The sequence below is a fragment of the Delphinus delphis genome, chromosome 1 (assembly GCF_949987515.2).
Source record: "Delphinus delphis chromosome 1, mDelDel1.2, whole genome shotgun sequence".
NCBI classification, from domain to species: Eukaryota; Metazoa; Chordata; class Mammalia; order Artiodactyla; family Delphinidae; genus Delphinus; species Delphinus delphis.
In genome coordinates this window covers 26,092,801-26,113,523 of record NC_082683.1, presented here as the reverse complement: position 1 = coordinate 26,113,523, position 20,723 = coordinate 26,092,801, and the positions used below count along the sequence as shown (strand labels likewise).

Genomic DNA, 20,723 nt, shown 5'->3' with positions numbered 1-20,723 from the left:
GAATTCACAAAAATGAATTATATTATGCATGTTATGTTTGTAACCTGCTTCATCCCCTTCCATTTTTACTGGTTATTCCAAATCTAGAGGAAGCCCTGTTAGAGAAAAGTCCTCTCCTCCCTCTCGCTGTGATTTAGTGGGTGAGATGGGGTTAGATCATAATTATACTTATTTAATGCCATTTAAAAGTTAGTAAAGCATTTCACATCCTAATGAGGAAAAAACTTAGTCTGACTCATAGGGCAGAGGCAAGATCAGTGTTTATATCTTTATGCCAGCCTGAGAATCGTTCCACCACTATTTATTCCATCTTTCCACAAATGCTTTAAAGTTTCAGGTTTCAGGAGGAGAGAGAGAAAAAGTACAGTTGTAAGTAGGGCTAGATGATCAAATGTCGGGGCCAGATGGGATATTGTTTTTAACTGCATATCTGTCTGAGGCGTTCTTTTTGAAATTATTATTGACTAACTTCTGAATATGTTTTACATGCATAGGGAAAAAAATTTAAAAGCTATAAAGGGTATACAGTGAAAACAGCCCCCCACCCTATCTCTCATCCCTCACGTTCCTCTGCCACTCAGTCACCTTCTCCGGAGCATCCCTGTTAGCAGTTCTCATGTGTCCTCACCTGAAGCATTCTGAGTTCAAAGGGCAGGGGCGTGCAGAGGTGATCAAGGGTGAGAAGAATGCGCTTCTGTATTTTCCTCTATCACATCTGTATCCTCTGCTGAGGTCATCCGAATAACTGGGATGCAAAGCCCTCGACAATATTCCAAACGAAACAGAATCTCCCTCTTCCAAAGTCCCCTGTGGCTGTATCTCGAGGCAGGGTCAAAACTGCCACCTTCTGTGCCACTGGAGGCACTGCTGACCCCAGACCAGTCTCAGCGTCAGAAGGCTGAAAGCCTCGTCTGGGCTCTGCCCTGGACTGGCTCTAGGCAAGTTACCTCATCTTTCTGAGATGCCCGTTTTAGCTAGGTGATCTCCAAGTCCCTTTCTTCTCTAACCATGGAAGATTAATTAAGAGAATGTCTTAGCTTGGGCTGCTATAACAAAATACCATAAACTGGTGACTTATAAACAGCAGACATGTATTTCTCACAGCATTGGAGGCTGGAAGTCCAAAATCAGGGTGCCAGCATCATAGGCTTCTGATGAGAGCCCTCTTCTGAGTTGCAGATGGCTGACTTCTTATATCCTCACATGGCAGAGAGCAGAGCAGAGGAAGCAAGCTCTCTGGTAGCTCTTATAAGGGCACTAATCCCATTCATGAAGGCTCCACCCTCATGACCTCATCTAATCCTAATTACCTCCCAAAGGCCTCACCTCCTAATGCCATCACACTGAGGGAGTAGGGATTCAACATACGTATTTTGGGGGGACACAAACATTCAATCCATAACAGGGGATAACTTAAAACAGTACTTCTCAAGTTTTAATATGCATGTGAATCACCCAGAAATCTTGTTACAATGCAGATTCTGATTCAGCTGATCTAGGATGGGGCCTAAGAGTCTTTGTTTTAAGCCTGCTCCCAGGTGATGTCATCTACTGGTCTGAGGCTCAGGTCTTGAGGAGCAGGAACCAAGCTGGCCTGACTAATGGCCCATGACCTGTTCTAGGGATTAAGCACCTGGGAGTTCAGAGTAACATTTCCTTTGAAGCTGAGAGCTCCCTCTGGAGAACCCTGGCACCTGGTTTCCTAAGATTCTTCTCTGCTGAAGAACGCTGACGTTCTGTGAGCTCTGCTGGGTGCCGGGCTCTGTGCTGAGTGCTCCAAATACATTCTCTCTCTTCATCCTCACAGCTACCCAATGAAGGCAGTGCTGTGATTGTCCCCATTGTACAGATGAGGACAGTGCAAGCCTTCGAGAGGATAAAGTGCTCAAGATTACATAGCTGGTAAGGGGCAGAGCAGGCATTCCAACCCAGATTATCTGATTCCAGAGCCTTGATCTTACTGCTGAACCGAAGAGCAGAATGGCGTTCTCGGTTCCAGCCTTGGAAGTAAACACCACTGCATCATGTGTATGTGGAAGCAGACACTGTTGTCCATTGGCGCAGAATGTCTCCTCCAAGGGAACATGTCTCTGCTTGCAGATCTACCCTCTGCCTCAAATTTTCGTGATACCTCTGAAGGGGTTCTGACGGCAGCAGTATCATCCAATGGGTGGGGTAGGAAGGCTGCTCCCATGAACCTTCTCTCGCCCCAAGGAAAGGGTTCCTTGGCTGTGAACGGCACTTAGATCTGTCATGGGAAGGCCATGGGCCTTAACAGGCCACATCCATTTTCATTTACCTTCTGAAAGAAGATTAAGGAGAAAATTCAATTTTGCCTAATGCCTCCCCCGAATGGCTAATTTATATGCTAATTAGCAAGATAAGAATCGATGAAACTGGTAATCAATATGATATCCAAGGCACCAGTAATGAAATTCATTTTGAGATGCACCGCCGGTGGAAATGAAGCAATTACACAGAATAAATGGGGCAGCTCAGGGAATAGGGGCTCCATATTGCACTTGACTGCATTATTTCCCCCATTACTCCTCCCCTCACCCTTTCCCCACCCCGTTGAAATCAACTGTCCATGCCGATCCTTTGGAGCACCCCACACCAGCTTCTCCCTCTCTAATGCCCAACCCTGCATGATCCCTATGGATTTGTGGTCCAACCGGGAGAAAATGGAGGAGGGAAAATTACACTCTGAGAAGCCTAGACGTACAAGCCCTGGAGGAGAATCAGGGGCTGAATAGGAGCTTTTAAGCCAAATGCTGAGTAGTGAATAGCACTTCACTCTCATACTTGCTGAGCATGGTTTAAGGGTTTCCAGTTCTAGAGCTTAAGTATAGCCACTGTATTGCCTAGATTTTCCAGAGCTGTCCTCATTTCAAACATTTTGTCTCATCAGACCATATGTCAAATGATGTGTCCTATTTAAGTCCAGTGTGAAGTAGGCCATAGTGTCCTCATAAGATCTAGCCTGACTCTAGGAAGTCTTATTTCAACTTGACCATTTATTCATTTATTCCAGGGTTTCAGATTTTTTTTTCTTTTCTGTGTGTGTGTGTGTGTGTGTGTGTGTGTGTGTGTGTGTGTGTGTTGAGGGGGTGATTGCAGTCATCTCTGGAGATTAGGGACACAGCATTATTCATTTCGTACTTTTCAACTAAGACAATTAAAATGTGTCTTTTATCCCAATGTCTGCTCACTGGTATCACCTGGGGAGGTTTTTCCCCCAAAATTTATTTATTTATGAAAATTCTTAGCCTATGAAAATGTTGAAAGAATTATACAGGGAATATTATATATGTATATTCTTCTAGATTCTACAGTTAGCATTTTACCATACTTGCCCTATCACATATCTATCCAACTATCCATCCCTCTATCCATTCATGAGTCTAGCTTCTTTTTTATGCAGTTTCAAAGTAAGTTGCAGGCATCAGAATGCTTCACCCCTAAACACTTCAGCATGCATATCATTAACTGGAGTTCAATATTTGTTTCTTTTTTCTTTTGAGGTAAAATTTGTGTACAATGAAATGTACAGACCTGAAGTACACCATTCTGTAAGTTTTGACAGATACATATATTATGTATATGTATACATATAATATACATTAATGTAAACCACCCCCTATCACCATATAGAACATTGCCATCACCCCGGAAGTCCCGTCATGCCCGCTTCCAGTTATCCCCCATCCCCCCACTTCCAGAGGTAATCACCACTCTGATATTTCCCACCCTAGATTAAGTTTTCCTACTCCTACAACTTCATGTAAGTGGAACCATACAGGTTGCACTCTTGTGTAAGGATTCCTTCATCCAGCATAGCATTTCTGAGCTACATCCATGGTGTTGCCTGTATGGATGGATAGTTTGTTCCTTTCTATTGCTGACTAGTATTCCACCATATGGATGTACCACAGTTTTTTAGCTAATATGAACAAGGCTGCCAGGAACATGTTTGTATTAGACTTTTTATGGACAGATGTTTTCATTTTCCTTGAATAAATTCCTAAGAATGGAATTTCTGAGTAATAGGGTAGGTGTATGTTTATTTTTATACGAAACTGCCAGACCATTTTCCACAGCAGCTTGAGGAGCTTTTAAAACACCATGCCTCCCCCTTATCCCCAGAAATTCTTAAATAATTAATTAATCAGTTTGGATTGTGGCCCAGGTGTAATTGTTTCTGACATAATCATCTGGTGGTTCTAATGTGCAACCAGAGGTAAGAATCACTGAAGATATATTTCACTATATTAAATGCAAAATGTTTAGTGTTTTTTTGTTTCTTTACTTTGAAAAGTGGCTTTCTGTTGCTGTTCCCTTTTTTCCTTTATTTTTACTGCTGTAAAGACTTGGGTATGGTCTAGGATGACCTGGATGTCACAATGCAGACTTCGGAGTAAAAAGACCAGCTTTCTGATCCCAGTTTTCCACCTTGTATCACTTGGCCAAGTTACTCGTCAGTTTCCTCTTCTATAAAATGGGGCTTATTGTAAGATTTCCAAGGTTATGAGGATAAATGTGCCTGACTCAAAGAATTTTCTGAAATTCACCATAGGATTGGGGTGGGAAGAGAGTTTCCAACCCCCCGGGTGAGTGGGATTCCTTAACTCTGCCTTTCTGAACAAGGGCAGATTGACGGTTCTTTTCTTTGGTTCCTTAATGGATGGCAAGGCTGTGAATGTCAGAGGTTGAAGAGCTGTCACCACCTCCCTATAATGATTGAAGTGTAATTATCTCTTGTCTTACAAATACGTAAAAGGCACAAGTGAGTAGGATAAGGATTTTGAGTCGGTTTTCCATCCCAGTGGTAACTTGGGCTGCTCTAGCTATTCACCATGTAACCAACAACACACCTTTGCAAGACTGCTGGCTGGAGGCTGTGTTAAGACAACAGGGAGGAGCTATCCAGCAGCTGATTACTGAGCATTGAGCCAACAACTACCACAAAACAAACCACTGAAATCTGATCCCTACCATCTGAAGCCTGGCCCACTTCCCCAGGGGAGACAGACCTGGACACTGTTTTCTGAGTTCACCTTTTATGACACCAGTTCAGATCTGAGTGAACTGGCCCCTAAGCCTTACAGAAAGCTGGTTTGTGTGACTCCTGACAACGTTTTATATCAAATGCTTAATCCTTGTTGGGAAAACAGCAACAACAAAAACCTCTTTAAGGGGTCTTCTGAGTGATGTGGCTTCTCTCATTGTTCAACCATTTGAGTAAGGATTTGCCAGTGGGCACCAGGAAGAATGCAATTGTGAATAATAGATTTTCCCATGTGAGACAGGCCAGAGTGGGCATAGATGAGGATCTTAAATCAGGCTAGAAGTGCCACGTTTTAGCTCCTTTCTGAACAGGAGGGCTGTGGAGCCTCCTACTTCATGTCCTCCACAGACAACTACTGAGAATGCAGTGTTCTGGCCTTCCCGGGGAAGTAGGGTTTCCAGAGTATCAGAGGTTACTCTGGGCTCCATTTATCTGAACAGAGATCCAGGGTAAAGGATGGCTGCTAATGAGCCCCTCTTTTCAACTTTTTGGCCTCCCTGAGTGTCTGTCTGTGGGACCCGCGTTCTTTTGTCAGGGGGTGCAGGGCAGAGGGGGTGAGGAAAAGAGATCAGATGGCCTGCTATCTGAAGCATGTGCCTGGCTTCAGTAGTCCCCTTTTGGGTTGGTTTTATTTTGTAATGCGTCCCTGAGAAGACAGACTAAGCAGCCTGGATTACCCTGCAATTTCTCCAAACTATTTGCATGAAATACTGCAGGCAAAAAGCCCAGCCCCCCATTGGCTGTTGCTAGGTAACAACATAATCATCAGGAAATTAGGCTTTTTTTTTTTTCCCAACCCGGAGTGTGTGGTTGCAGCGTTGTGCAGGAAGAGAGAGGGAGTGGAACAAAGAGAGATGAATGGGATGGTCTTGAAGGCGGGGACACCACAGCCACAAACCTGCATCCCACGGTAGGACAATCTGCTTTGGGTTGGGCTCTTTACTCAGTCAAGCCAATATTGGTACATTTTCCTTTCTTATAGTATGACAAAGCTAGCAGTTCCCACAGACAGCAGGAACAGGAGCTATGGAAGCAACTCTGACATTTGAAGTGATTTTTAGAAGCAGGAGATAGTGCTTAATATATGAGAGTGACTCCAAGGGACGATGAATAAATGAATGTGTCTGGAGAGTGTGTGTAGGAAGATAAGACCCCATTCGCGTGGCTGGAGAATGCCTGCAAAGAACAGACCTGAGAATGTACATGTGAATGAGGCGTGTGACAGAGGAAATCCAAGCATGCTTTCAAATGTGGAAGGAAGCCCCATAAACTGAAGTTTGGAATTGTGTCTGTTGTGACTCCACCAGCGTTTAGGCATGTGGTCCTACTGTTTTTCAGCCAGGCAGTCCTCAGCCTACCCTTCTGCCTGGTTGGACTCGGCAGGTGAATGAAGAGTAACATGAAGAGAGCATTTGTGTGTGTGTGCGAGCGAGTGTGTGTGTGTACACATGCGCAAGTGGACACATGTGCACATGCATGCACTTTGGAGCATTTAGATCATTTTCAAGACTGTATACTCGAATAGCAGCATGGCAAGCCCTGACAAGTGTACAGTTACACCTGGACACTTCCACGGGGTAATGAATATCCATAGAGGCCATGAGTACTTTCCTTTCCCTTCCCGCTAGTCCCAGATGGCTTTCCCACCTCTAACCTCCCTTATCTTGTCCTCCTTTTGAGTTCCCTAGCAATGACCCTGCCCTTACACTAGACCCTCCATTGCCGTGCTGCATACTTCATTGGCTGGCTACGACCCCAGGCAAGCTAATTGCCTTGTACCATTCAATGCCTGCCAGATTAATGACTCCTCCTGTGTCTGGTTGCCCACAGCCTCCTCTGAGATTCCTCTGGGTCCTCTCTCTGGCTTGTCTTTCCCTTCTACCCGCCTCCTCAGCTCAGTCTCTCTGCGCTTGACATCTGAGTTTTTAGAAGTCATTTAATTTAAATGCAAAAATAGAAGCACTGTCTTTTTTTTTTTTTTTGGCCTGATCAGTGGAGGTGGTCCCCTGCCCAGTGGGAGGGGACCATTTTGTAACAGCGATACAAATATACAAATGTAACAGGAGCAAGACAGAATGTGTGCCAATAAGCAAGTGCAGAAGGGAACACAGGCTCCCAAGCAGACAGCCCTCCACAGTGACTACCTCCAGTGGGTGAGCCTAACAAGATTCCAAGCCCCTGCCCCAGAGGGAAAAGTCATCCTGAATTTACAGTGGCTCAAAGCCCCTTTCTGAGTACGTGCACTAGATGGCACGAACCTGGTGCAGGGCAACGTCAACACCCTCTGTACAGATGTGACAGATGCTCTCCAAGACAGTGGTCCCTGGACCGGCAGTATCACAGATCTGCAGGTGGGGCCTGTAGTCTGTTTTGACAAACTCTCCAGGTGGATTCTCAGGTATGCTAAAGTTTGGGAACCACTGTGGGCCTGAAATTTTGCATTTTTAATAAGTTCCCAGATGATACTGACCACTCTTTGAAAACCTCTGCTGTAAGAATAGAAAATGGAGGACAGCGTGTAATGGGAAGGATCTCCTTCCAACTAGAATGCCCCCACCCTACTTCCAAAGTCCCAATCAAACCCATCTTTGCAAGCCCACCCCAAATGAAACTTCTAGCTAATTCAAAATGTAATAAGGTTATCACTTTACATCTTATTACATTTCAGGGATCAGCAAAGTAGGAATGGTTGGGGGACGGGGATCAAAGAAGAGTATGCAACAGGGACCGTGTGCGGTCCTCAGAGCCTGACCTATTTACTAACTGGCCCATTACAGAAAAAGTTTGCCAATTCCTATTATATTTATTTATGTACTTTTCTTATTCCTCCTCATAAACTTTAACTCCAGAGTCAATATCTGAATCATTTTTGTATTTCATTCAGTACCAAGCACATAATAATTGTTCAACAAACATGGGAAGGATGGATGTTGGTTGGGTGAGCTAGTTTTGTGTTTCACCAGTGTCCTGAAAGTCCAACAAAAGAAATGATCAGCTTCTGTACTTAGCCACTTTGTGGCTGCCCCATCCATGAAATAAGAACAATAGTTTCTCATCTGAGTAGATGATGAGAATCAGGAAGTTCACACTAATGGAGTTTATTCTTTTTGTTGGTAACTGGAATGATGAAAACCAGTGAGGAGCTGACCTGCCTCTTGAAAAACAGGACTAGCATTTAGAACGTTCATAAATGGAAGTACTATAAAAATAAGCAACAACTTACATTTTCCCTTGGATTTCTGGTGTCCAGTAAAATATTTTCATGGTTATACACTACCAGAGTTAAAAGAGATCCTAGAGGCAAACGCTGCCTGGATCACACCTGCCATGACTCACCCTCTGCTTGACTGCCTGCGCCGACCGGAAACTCACTTCTTCACAAACCAGCCCACTCCACTTTTAGCAACTCCAACCGTTAGTAAGCACTTTTTTCTGTTGAGTTGAAATCTATCTCCTTACAGTTTCCACTCTGCAGTCCTATTCTAGCTATCAAAATTAGCTACCTAAGTTTTATAATATGAGGAATAAAGTAGGGTAAACATATAGTTGACTGGAAAGAGTAGAAGATTGAGGGGGATCTACCCCATTTAGATAGTTTTCTTCTACAAATAGTAGTGAGATGGTTTAGAAATACAAGAAGCTAAAAGGCAGCAGGTATGCCAAGGGAAGAAAAGCAAACGCATGGGTGTAAAATGGGATAGAACATAACATTCCAAGTACAATAGGAAACAAAAGACTGGTGGTGACAGTAGATCACAGGCTGACCACAGACATGCCTTATGTATGTGCTAGAGAGGAATGTTAATAGCAATTAGAGGCTATTATTTGGGACAAAGGAGGGAAAGGAGGCCCCGAGCTGGGCCGGGGCAGGGGGGTGGGGGGTGTCTAATGTGGGGGTTACTCTGCAATTGCCTTGTGATCCCAAAGCTATGAAACAGCTGCCAGGACAAGTTGCTGGGGCAGAAGCACAGCAAGAGAAAGCCTCTTAGGAATGGCCAAGTCCTTTAACTGGTGGGCTGGGCTGAAGCAGTGAGGGCCTAAGGAGGGGACTGTCCCAAAGAAGATGGGAAGAGAGGGGTGGAGGAAGGAGGCTAAAATCTCAAGTTGTACACCTGTTTACAATGTAATGTAGGCTTAGTACTAGTCCAGACTCCTTGCAAACTGACAAACCAATCACTGCATGAAGAGTAGCTCCAAGAACAGTGTTTATTGATCACTTACCTCTGGATTTCTGAAGCACTCTTACCGCACAGAGCTTGGAGCTGTGTGAGGCACTTAACCTAGAAATAGCAGACGCTAATAAGCTTCTAGGCTCTCGCTTTCCCCCTTCCTTCCCAGCACACATGTGCATGAGTGCACATGCGTGAACACGCCCCTCTCATACACACACCATGGTTAAGTCTACCTGGTTACTACTTCTTCCAGTTTCACCTGTAGGTGGGGTGGGGTTTTTTTTCCTTCCCCCCCGCCACCCCACTTTTCTTAGAAAGGAAATTCCTGAAGTTAGAATGGGGCTTTTTGGACTCTGGGGAAGAACTTATAATCAAGCCTGGAATAAGAGTATGTTCAACAATTGTAAAGGATTAAAAGCCCAGATTTTCGAGCGTTTTCCCTTCTCCACGTTCAAGTCGCCTCCCATATTTACAGTTCAGACTTGAGTTCTGTTCTCAGACTCTTCTGGTTTATGCCACTTAATAGCTTTGTGATCTTGGACGAGTCACTTGACCACTCAGCGCCTGCTTCCTCAGCAGTAATTACTACTCCAAAACGATGCCAGAAAGAGTAAGCAGGCAGAGGGAGGCTAATAATTATTAAATGCCTCTTCAGTGCCACTCACTGGGCTAGGTGTCTTGCTTGCATTTTATTATTCACTTCTCCCAATAACTCTTGAAAATCTGTATCATTAGCACTGTTTACAGATGAGGAAACTGAGGCTTGTGGATGCTAAGTAACCTGTCTAAGGTTTCCTAGCTAGAGCAGCGGCAGAAATCAAGGCAGCTTTCTCTGAATGTGGAGCTCCTCCTTTTTTCTTCTAAATCGAGCTGCCTCCCTGAGCCTGTGCCTGGCACATAGTAGGCTTTCGGGAAAGGTAGGTTTCCTTCATCCCTACTCCCCAAAGGACTGTGGGGCAGATGTTTTTGTTTTGTGTTACTTTTCAATTAGATTGTGCAAATGATTTTGTAAACACCGCCAACAGGGCCAGGCTTATATCTAAGTAAGATAATATATCTGAAAATAGGAACAGGAAAGACCTACAAAGGTTAAACACGCCCCAGTTATCACTCCAGGTGTGATTTCTGGAGTACGAGGCAAGCCCTGGAAGAGTTACAGTTGACAGGCCGGCCGTGGACTGACCCGCTGCTTGAGATCTTGAGATATCGCCTGTGAGACAGTCTAGCAGGAAGGCAATAGGAGCCAAGTTAAACTGATGAGAACTCACTGGCCCAGAGAGGCCTAGACTGGAGGGAGCACAAGTCATTCTGCCTCTTGTGTGTGGACTTGCAACCCTGGTTTCAGATCCTGCGCCCGCCATTTGCAAGCTCTATGGCCTCACATAAGTTTTTGGACCGCTCTGAACCACAGTTTTCTTGTGGGAAAAATGAAGACATAATCCCTGTGTCATAGGTTTGTTGTGAGGAATAAATGAAACCATGCATATAAAGCTGCTGTCCCTGAGCAAGTACCCCCAAAATGGCAAGAATTACCGGTTACCAGCACCAGGCCTAAAGCCACTGGCCTCCTAGTGGATAAAGGATCATTCACATACAGACCAAGAGTCTTCGTGACAGGAGGTACCACTTCCATCCCAGGGAACCTATCTCTCTGTAATCTATCAAAGCCCCATTTCCTAATCTCCTCATAGGGGATGTAAAAGGAAACTCTAAAGGAGGAAGGCTACACTCTTGGAATAAGCTCTGGGGGGAGCATGCTCAGGTGGCAGCACCCCAGTATAGCCCCCGCTTCTCCAAGGTACTCTTAACCCTGGTGTTCACAGAGTGAGCTAACTTCTTAACCTCAACTGCTACAAAGAGTCAAGAGATACCTGTAGAACCCTGGGTAGGTCTGAGGTATATCCAGTTTGGAGGGTAGGACAAGAAGAAGAGAAAAAAAGGCTGGTGAAGACTTCATAGATAAATTTCCATGCCCTTGAACAATTACTTTGAAAGCCTGGCTGTTTCCCATGATCCGTGTCCTGGCTTAGTTGTGCTTGTCAAGAAGTAGCAGTGGCAGAAAGACTAGCCTACCATGGTTTAACCCAGCATCGGGCCAGTTCAAGGCTGAGATGGAGGAGCAGAAAATGGCCTGCTCTGGAAATGGGGGAGGGAGGTGTGCATGTGTGCTCTGTGGAGAAACTTAGTAAGGAGAGGCTTTTTATAGAGGTCTTTTTATAGCCTTGACTCCTGAGATTTCTCTCTGTAAATCCCAGGAATGCAGAGCTCTACTAAATCTAAACAAGGAAGAATTGACTAAAACCATAGCATGAAGAAGTTACTTTGTCACCAGACACACAAAAGAAGATTTTTCTAAGTTTGAGGTTATTGATGGAAATTAAAGTATCTTTCTCTCAAGAAATAGTCTTCTTTTACCCTACCCCAACCTACTCTCTTTCTGTGCCATAATCTAGGTGGCTTCAAACAACAGAAAGGCACCGTCCCATAGTTCTGGAGATTAGAAGTCTAACATCAAGGTCTTAATCCAGGTCAGTAGGGCCACGTTCCCTCTGCCATACTTCCTCGTCTCTTCCCAGCTTCTGATGGCCCTGGGTATCCCTTGGCTTATGAAAACATAACTCCAATCTCTGCCTCCATCTTCACGTGGCTGTTTCCTCCTTGTGTATGTCTGCCTCTTCACATTGCATTCTTTTATAAGGACACCAGTCAGATTGGATTAGGGGCCTACCCTGGGCCAGTATGACCTCATCTTAACTAAGTACATCTACAATGACCCTGTTTCCAAATGAGGCCACATTCTGACACATTGGGGGTTAGGAACCGAACATCTTTTTGAGGGCACACAGTTCAACCCATAACAGGCAATATTTGAAGTGAGAGAAAAAAAGGACATGGATACAGTATACGATGGCTAGCTGGGAAATTAAAGAGATGGATGTCCTAACGTTAGGCACCAACTTAACATAATGACTGGATCCAAGTTTGTCTTCTGGGAAACCAGTAGAATAACGTCCCGCTTTAAACCCTGGAGTTAAGACTGAAGAACCTTTAATAATGTCAATAATAATAATAATTCATCATATCATGACAAGAGCAGCTAACATTTTTTAAGTGTTCACTAAGTACCAGTTACAGTTCTAACTGCTGTCTATGTGTTAACCTATCGAATACTCCAGATAACCCTACCAGGTGGCATTGTTGTCCCAGTTTTACAGGTAAGGAGACTGAAGCCTAGAGCGGCTTTCTAATTTGCTCGGAGTCAAACTGGGAAGCTGAAGGTTGAGCCCAGGCAGGCCGGCTCCAGAGCACACATCCTTGCTCAATATAGAGATGGGCTGCCTTTAAATCTTATGTTCCTAAAGAGCCTTCTGGAAAAGTGCCCTTTACAAAAGAGACAAACACTTAAACAGGTAAAACAGACCATGGTTTTTTATAAACAGACTTGAGCGTGACTGTGGCCGATGATAAAAATAACTTATGGGATCCTCACTATGTAACATGCTTAAAGGGATCATTTTCCAAATCCCAAATCAGGCTCACAGCCTTGCCATTCATCACATGCTTACTCTTTGCTAAGTATGGTCCTCAGTGCTTTACAGACATCGCATTTAACCAGCCCATGAGGGAAATGGGGTCTCATTTCACTCCTGAAGAAATTGAGGCCCCAAAGGTGACTTAACTTGCTCAAGCACACACGGCTAATGTGTGGCCTGGTTAGAATTTGAACCCAGGTCTTTCTAACACCAAAGCCCATGCTGTTAGCCAACCTGCTGCAGGTACACGGTCAGCCATGTGGGTGGGCACAGATCAGGGGCCCTGGAAACTACAGCCTGCAGGCCGAACCCGGCCCACCTCCCTTTTTGTAACTAATATTGTATTGGAACACAGCCCCACTCCACTTAGGACTTGTCTGTGGCTGCTTTCGCCCAGCAGAGTTGCGTGGTCACAGCAGAGCCTAAACTATTTGCTCTCAGGCTGTTACAGAAGTGCCAGGCCCTGCCGTAGGCGAGGCAGAGGCTGCACGGCTGCCGTAGGCGAGGCAGGCTGCACGGCTGCCCCGTCTCAGAGCAGTGAGACTAAAGCGCCTCCACTGCAAACACTCAGTGTTTCCATAACCTGGCGTTAACTGTATGTTCCGTCCACAAGAGACCAAATCCTTCTTGTTCCTCTTCACATTCTTCCGCCAACCAGCACCAGCTTGTTATGGAAACACTTGATAAATTATAAAGAAAACAATGAGCTTTTGGAAAAAGTTTGTTCATTTAAATGTATGAGGTTCTGACCTTAACCAGGTAACTGTGGTTAACATCACCAATGATAGACCTATCGATAACATGTATCCCTTGAGATGAGGCGCTGGGAAGGACACGACATCACTTCTGTGGTATTTTTCCCCAAAAAAGGCTAACCTCGTTCTAATCATGAGAAAAAAAAAATACACCAAACAAACTCAAATTGAGGGGCAGTCTAGAGAATAATTGACCAGTACTCGTCAAAAATGTCAATGGCATGAAAGACAGGACAAGACTAAACTGTCACAGATTGGAGGAGACTAAGGAGGCATGACAACCAAATGCTATGTGATATCCTGGACCAGAAGAAGGACCAAATAAGGTCTGTAATTTGTTTAATAATAGTGTATCTATGTGACATTCCTGGTTTTAATCATTATACTGTGGTTCATAAGAGTATATAGGAACTCTTGGCTATTTTCCCAACTTTTCTGTAAGTCTAAAATTATTTCAGAGTACAAAGTAAAATAAATAAATGCATCCCAGGGCTTTCTTAAAATTTATGTGTTGGGTTCTGTTTCACAATGAAATTGTTTGACTTTGATGGCTGGGACTGTGTGGTCAGTTTTAACGTCTCATCCTTCATTTCTGCTTTGTGAGCCCTCATTTATTTGCTTGGGTTTCTAGAGACACTAAAGGAGACAACATGCAGAGGACTGGGGAGAGAGAGGGAACTTTCTGCGGTGGTTTGAGCTGAATCCATTTGGACTGCTTCCAGCGTATCAGTAACCTCAGACAGCTGCCAGAGACATAATCAGATCAGTGCAAATCAGGACACTTAGGTTGATGCAGTAACTTAGGGAGGCATAAGGAGACCTCCCCTCGGGCCCCTGAGTCTAGAGAGCCTGAACGCTTTGCCAATACTGACTTATTCCTGGACAGAGAGGCAGCCAGAGGAGAGGCAGAGCCATAGCAAAGAACAGCGTCGCCTGCCTCTTCAAACTCTCTGTCCCCCGAGCCACTACAGGGGTGATAACAGCAGCAGCCTCTGGGGGGGAGACTAGACCGCTCATCGCCCGTCAGTCTCCGCTTCCATAGGAGAAGCCCACCCCACTCTGCCCCAGGGCTTTAAGCTCCATTTGGAGGGCTTCGTTTTCAGTTTCTTTCCCCTCTACTTCCCTGGAACCTCGGTCACAGCTGTAATCCGCAGCAAATGGATTTCCCTGACCCTCGGGACAAAGGCCTAGTGTTCTCCAGACTCGGTGGCTCCTGGGAGGGCAGAAGCATCAGCGTTTCTCCAGCTGCCGGTCTCAGGCCCTCTGGGCAGCAGAGACCTGTAATCAGATCGCTGTCTGGAGCTGGTTACAGTCAGCACATCACTCAAAGTGGTCCCTCGCGGTTGGGAGGGGAAAACTGACTAAAGTACGTATGAATCACAGCCTTCCGAGCTCCGGCTCACACAAAACCACACAGTGAGTTGGAACCCAGAGAAAAAGAGACTCTCAGTTCTAGACATTATAGCCATTAATCAGATTTGGCCTGGGTTCATAGTAGGAGTCCACAGGGATGGGTGGCCTTGGGGGGAGAAGTAAGGAACTGGTTAGAAGGAGGAATAAGGGTAGGAATTAAAAGGAAATTGAATAGGGGTGTGTAAAATGCTTAATGCCGAGCGAGTTTAAGTGTTCAGATTTTCTAACGTGGGGCCCCAGTTCGGAGTGTTAGGAGACTCCACATGTGCCTTGGTGGCCCTCACTGAGCCTTCAGAGCTTTGAGCCCACAGAGCAGAGCTTCGAGGCAGAAGGCCTTAAAAACTTGGGTTCAAAGAGGGGAACTATAGTAGAAAAAGTTTGAAAGCTGCTGTATTGTTCCACGCTTCCTAATTAATTCTGTTTCTTTCCAACAGAAGTTCCCTTCCACCAGGAGACCAGTGAGAAAGTGACATATGGCAGGACCCTAGCTTCAGATTTCCCCTTAGGGCAAACTCCAGCCCTCTGGTTGAGCAAATCTCCACCATGAGTCCAGCCGGTTTTCTGGGGGTGCCTCCGTGTTCATGCTGCTGCAGGACAGTCAGCGGAGCCCTCTCTCCTTGAGTGACTCACTTCCCCAAAAACTAGGGTTCAGTTTTTGCATAGGAAAAACAAGGGAGATTGTGGTAATGTTCGGTTTCTTAGATTGTGGTAATGTTCGGTTTCTTAAATTGACTGGTGGGTACACTTGTGTATTATCCTTTGTATATTATATATAGAGAGAGGTTATTTTGTAATATACAACATTTAATAGACATTAATTAATAATTAGGGATTAAATTCAGCAATCGCAATTCCTTAACACCTCTGAAAATCTAGTATGCTCCAATATAGACTTTGGCCAATGTCATTGAAATAATTGCTCAAGGTGAGATCATGGGTGAGGTCTCAGAGGGTGTAGTGTGGGAAGAGCTCTGGCTTTGGCGTCAGACTTGGTTTTGCATCCTAGTTTTGTGATGACCTTAGATAAGTTACTTTGGTAAGTCCTTCATTGACAAAATTGGCATAATACCTACCCCATGAGGGAGGTCATGTGTATATATAAAGCACTCACTATAGTGCTTGACACATAATAGGTGCTTAATAAATAATCAATATTATTAGTGTAGATACTGTTGATGGAAGGTACTGAAATTAAATCACCAGCGCTATATGTTTTCAAGTAGTTGGCAAGAATTCTGAAGATGAGGTAGAAAGGAAGCAGAGCTTTCCAGTGAGAAGTAGGATGGAGTACGGCGTGTTTCAAGCAATTTTGTTCAATAAACATTTATGGAATGAAACGCTAGGTATATACGGGAAAACAGGATACGATCCCTACTCTCCAGGAGTTCAGAGTCTAGTGGGGAAGACAGACACATAAGTAAATCACTTTCTTGTGATGACAAGTGCTAGGAGAGAGGTAAGCACAAAGTGTCTTGGGGTAAGTCAACCAACTGGATGGCTTTAAGAAAGAAATTAGGACCCAGTGTGAAGCAAGAGAAGCGTTAGAGGACGCTGCATTCAGTGAAGGTTTCACAGAAGAGACACAAGTTGTTCTGATGATCTAGGGAGCTGGTTAAGTGAAAAATGGAAGGCAGGCATTTCAGGGGAAGGGAACAACATGAGTAAAACCACAGAGGTAGGAAATAGCCAGTTTGGTGGTTCCTCAAAAAGCTAAACATTGAACTCCCATATGGTCCAGCACTTCCACTCTTAAGTATATACCCAAAAGAACTGAAAGCAAGGTCTCAAACAGATACTTGTATACCAATGCTCAAGGTAGTGTTATTCACAATGGTCAGAATATGGAAACAACCCAAGTGTGCATCAGCGGATGAATGGATAAACAAAGTGTGATATATATATGCAATGGAACATTATTCAGCCATAAAGAGGAATGAGATTTTGATACATGCTACAACGTGGATGAACCTTGAAAACATTATGCTAAATGAAATAAGCCAGACACAAAAGGACAAATATTACATGATTTCACTTATATGAGATTTCTAGAGTAGACATTCATGGAGACAGAAAGTAGATGAGAATTTACCAGGGGCTGGGCTGGGGGGGGAGAGAGGAATGGGGAGTTATTGCTGAATGATGACAGAGTTTCTCTTTGGGGTGGTGAAAATTCTGGAAATAGATAGTGGTAATGGTTTCACAACATTATGAACGGGCAAGTTTTATGTTATATATATTTTACCAGGATAAAAAAGTTAAGAAATAATGAAGGTGTACCTCTACCTCACACCATATACAATAATTAATTCAAAATGGATCAAAGACTTACATGGAAAAATTAAAACTATAAAACTCTTTGAGAAGAACCTAGGTGTAAACCTTCAAAACATTGGATTAGGCAATGGCCTCTTAGATATGACAGCAACCATAAAGAAAAAGTTAAATTGGACTTCATCAAAATTGAAGAGCGGAGGAGGTAATCACGAGCACATGGGTATGTGGTCTTTGGGAGAAAAAAAGCAGATCTACCAAACCAGAGCAGTGGACTCACATTGTAGAATATAAGGTTAGAAAAGTGGGATGAAGCTAAGAGATTAATCCTAACCCACATATACCACCCCCCAAATAGGTATTCTTATTACCCAGTTTTGCAGATTAGGAAACTAAAACTAAGAGAGGTAAACTGCATTGCCCAAGGCCATACAACTAGTCACAGCAGAGCTAGCATTCCCAGAGCTAGGATTGCCTGACTCCATGCTGTCTCCTTGAGCACTTTGCCTCTCTTGGGAAGATTGAGAGACCAGAGAATGGGCAGAGGGAAGGGCTGGCCATCTGTTCCCCTACAGCAGTGGCTACCCAGCAGAAGTGTCAATCTCGGCACTCACAAAGCCTACAGTAACCTCCTCCACTTTCCCTCTGTCACACCACACATGCTGCTCAACACCCCACTCTTCTGAACGCCAGCAGGTGTGGTCTCATCGCTCATTTGGCAGAGGGTCAGCAATATTATTTGTATCTTTAACTTTGTACTTCGTGCCCCGTCCCTACCAACTAAGAAACAGAGTCCAGAGGTAAGGAACAGGCTTCAAAGGATTCAGGAACCTCTACAATTGTAAGTACATTTTTTTATACATCTGTGCGTTTTTTCCTGGGCAAGAGGCCTTAGGTTTTACTGTTTCTAATATGCCTTCAAAAGTTATGAACCCGAGGGCTTCCCTGGTGGCGCAGTGGTTGAGAGTCCGCCTGCCGATGCAGGGAACACGGGTTCGTGCCCCAGTCCGGGAAGATCCCACATGCCGCGGAGCTGCTGGGCCCGTGAGCCATGGCCGCTGAGCCTGCGCGTCCGGAGCCTGTGCTCCGCAACAGGAGAGGCCACAACAGTGAGAGGCCCGCGTACAGCAAAAAAAAAAAAAAAAAGTTATGAACCCAAAAAGGAGGATCCATGTCATCTACCTCTTTTCAATTTCCAGTACTTAGCAAACATACCCCACATGCGGTAGATGTTCAGGTTGCGAAAAACTAGGAGCGTGTTTATTCGGGAACGTTCTAGAGGTGGTTGACAAGGAGTGGAAGGTGGGACAGGGCAGCTTTATGCTGTGAAAGCAGAGAAAGCGTGGGTTCAGGTAGCTCAAATGTTACTTCTCCTTTGAAGCGGTCCCTAGTTTCTTAGGCAGAGTCTGTCCTTCCCTCCTGTGTGCTTTGCAGGAGAGACTGAGAGGGAGCCAGAGAGAGAGAGTGTGTGTGCACTGGCGAGACAGCTGTAGCCATCAAAAGTGGGAGCTGGAACCCAGAGAACTGGCCAGCCAGCGAGAAGGGGAGGGAGAGGGAGCATGCGCTGTCCGGAGAGTAAGGGCATGTGCATGGGAATGAAAGAGAGGACGTGCCTCATCAGGCCTGGGGGAGTGAGATGGCCAGGCAGGGGGACCATGAGAGAGAATGGGGAGGGAGCTGGAGCCAGGGAATGGGGCCCAGAGTGAGCCGGCTGCAACTGGGAGAGGGTCTGAGAGAGAGAAAAGAGGGCAGGAGTGGGGAGAGAGCTCATCTGAGTAACCAGAGCAGCCCGCCAGGGTCAATGGAATGAGGGCTAGAGGGCGGGGGTATATGCACGTGTCCAAGAGAATCAGACAGCGAGGTGAGTGTGAGCACACAGGAGGGTGGGGAAAGGGAGGGCAGGCGTGAGCACAGGAGTGAGAGAGGATAGGGCTGAGGAGGCAGCAGCAAGAATGGGAAAACCAGGGGCTGGGGGCAGAAATTAACAAGACAGAAGAGGGGGAAAGCGGAAGAGGGTATGCAGAAGCCAAGAACGAGGTGATGAAGACAGGAGGGAAAGGCATGCTTGTTAGCAGAAGGAAGGGGGCAGGCGGGCAAGAGACCTCAGGAAACATATTGTCCCCACGTTACTAAGGTCAGTCTGTCTGTCTGTCTGTCTGTCTGTCTCTGTCTCTGTCTCTGTCTCTGTCTCTCTCTCTCTCTCTCTCTCTCTCTCTCTCTCTCTCTCTCTCTCTCTCTCTCTCGCAGTTGCTGTCTTGCCTGTGCAGTTTTTCCATAAACAAATGCCACACTTTCTTTAGAATGTTGTCTTGTTTTATTTCTCATCAAGGATTGAGTATACACTGTGCCCAAGATCTGCCCTAGCTGCTGCAAAAGAAAAAAAAAAGAAAATAGAGCTGAGGCTTGATCATCCAGGATGTAGACTGCCCTCTCCTTAACTTGCTGTGGCTGCTGCCTTGTTTTATTTTATTTGTTTATGGTTATAAGGACTAATACTTCCGTTGAGATTTCCTAGGGTGGGATGCAAAGCAAGAACTGAAACCCAATTCTGATCAACAGTTTGGGAAAGGGAGGTGGGCCATTGAACTAAGAAGAGACTTTGGGATTCTGTGGGATATTCCAAGCTTGAATCTAACTCCCATTTACTGGTCTGTTGCTTGGTGAGCCTCAAAATCCCAGCGGAGCCTCATCTCGACAACTAGGTTGTCAGTTTCTGCAAGATCAGAATTATGCCTTCTACTGCTTTCTGTCCAGCCAATGCTTCCTTCCATGGAGCGTAAGATGAGGTAGATTCCAACTGAGCAGGGCACAGGAAAGACTTGTAGACTTCGCTGTTTCATCAACCTGCACCACCAGCATCATCATAAGCATCTTTAACAAGTGCGTAGCCAAAATGAGGCCCAGGGCTGAGTGCAGTTCAGGACAAAGAGAATTCATGGAGGATGGCCTTGCCCTGTGGCAGTCAAAGCAGACATATAAAAATTAGGGGAAATCACTGCTTAAGGATCCAGGTCATGAGTGCTGTTTGCTTTGCCTTGGAAGCCATAGGCCTCTGAACTTCAACTTGCTGCCTGCCCACTGGGAGTAACCTGGACTTCCTCACCCCCAACATTCCTGTCTTTGAACCTTCATCTACACTTTTTGCAGCCCATGGTAAAAACTCACCCAGGCTGAGGCAGGCATCCTGAGGAATGCTGACAACCTCCAGAGGGAGCACATTGGGAGGAGGACGGCGGGACGTTAATGACTATTTTAGTTCTTTGCACTAATGTTCTCAATACTGTGAAAAAATCGTATTATTTTCTTCATTTATTAAGTTGGCATAATCTTCTGCAAGAAGAGAACTGAATGTCTATGATGGGATGACAAAGAAGTGTTGTTTTTAGGTGTAAGAAGGAATGGGTAGAAGGAAAAACATGTATATATATATATATATATATATATATATATATAAATTAGGATTTTAGGAATAGCATGAAAGAAGAAAAAGAGAGGAACTTGACCTAGGACA

General features: G+C 45.0%; 1 protein-coding gene across 2 annotated transcripts in view; it reads left to right on the top strand.

Annotated features, from left to right (window-relative positions):
* PHC2 (polyhomeotic homolog 2) overlaps positions 1-20,723 on the top strand; it is a 102,607-nt gene that overhangs the window by 31,724 nt on the left and 50,160 nt on the right. Inside the window, exon 1 of one of the 2 annotated variants that reach the window (XM_060018710.1) lies at positions 11,705-11,768. The exons of the other annotated variant lie outside the window; for it this stretch is intronic. The gene's annotated coding sequence lies outside the window, so the exon portion shown is untranslated. Of the gene's footprint in view, positions 1-11,704; positions 11,769-20,723 lie in introns of those variants that run through there. 2 annotated transcript variants of the gene reach the window in all.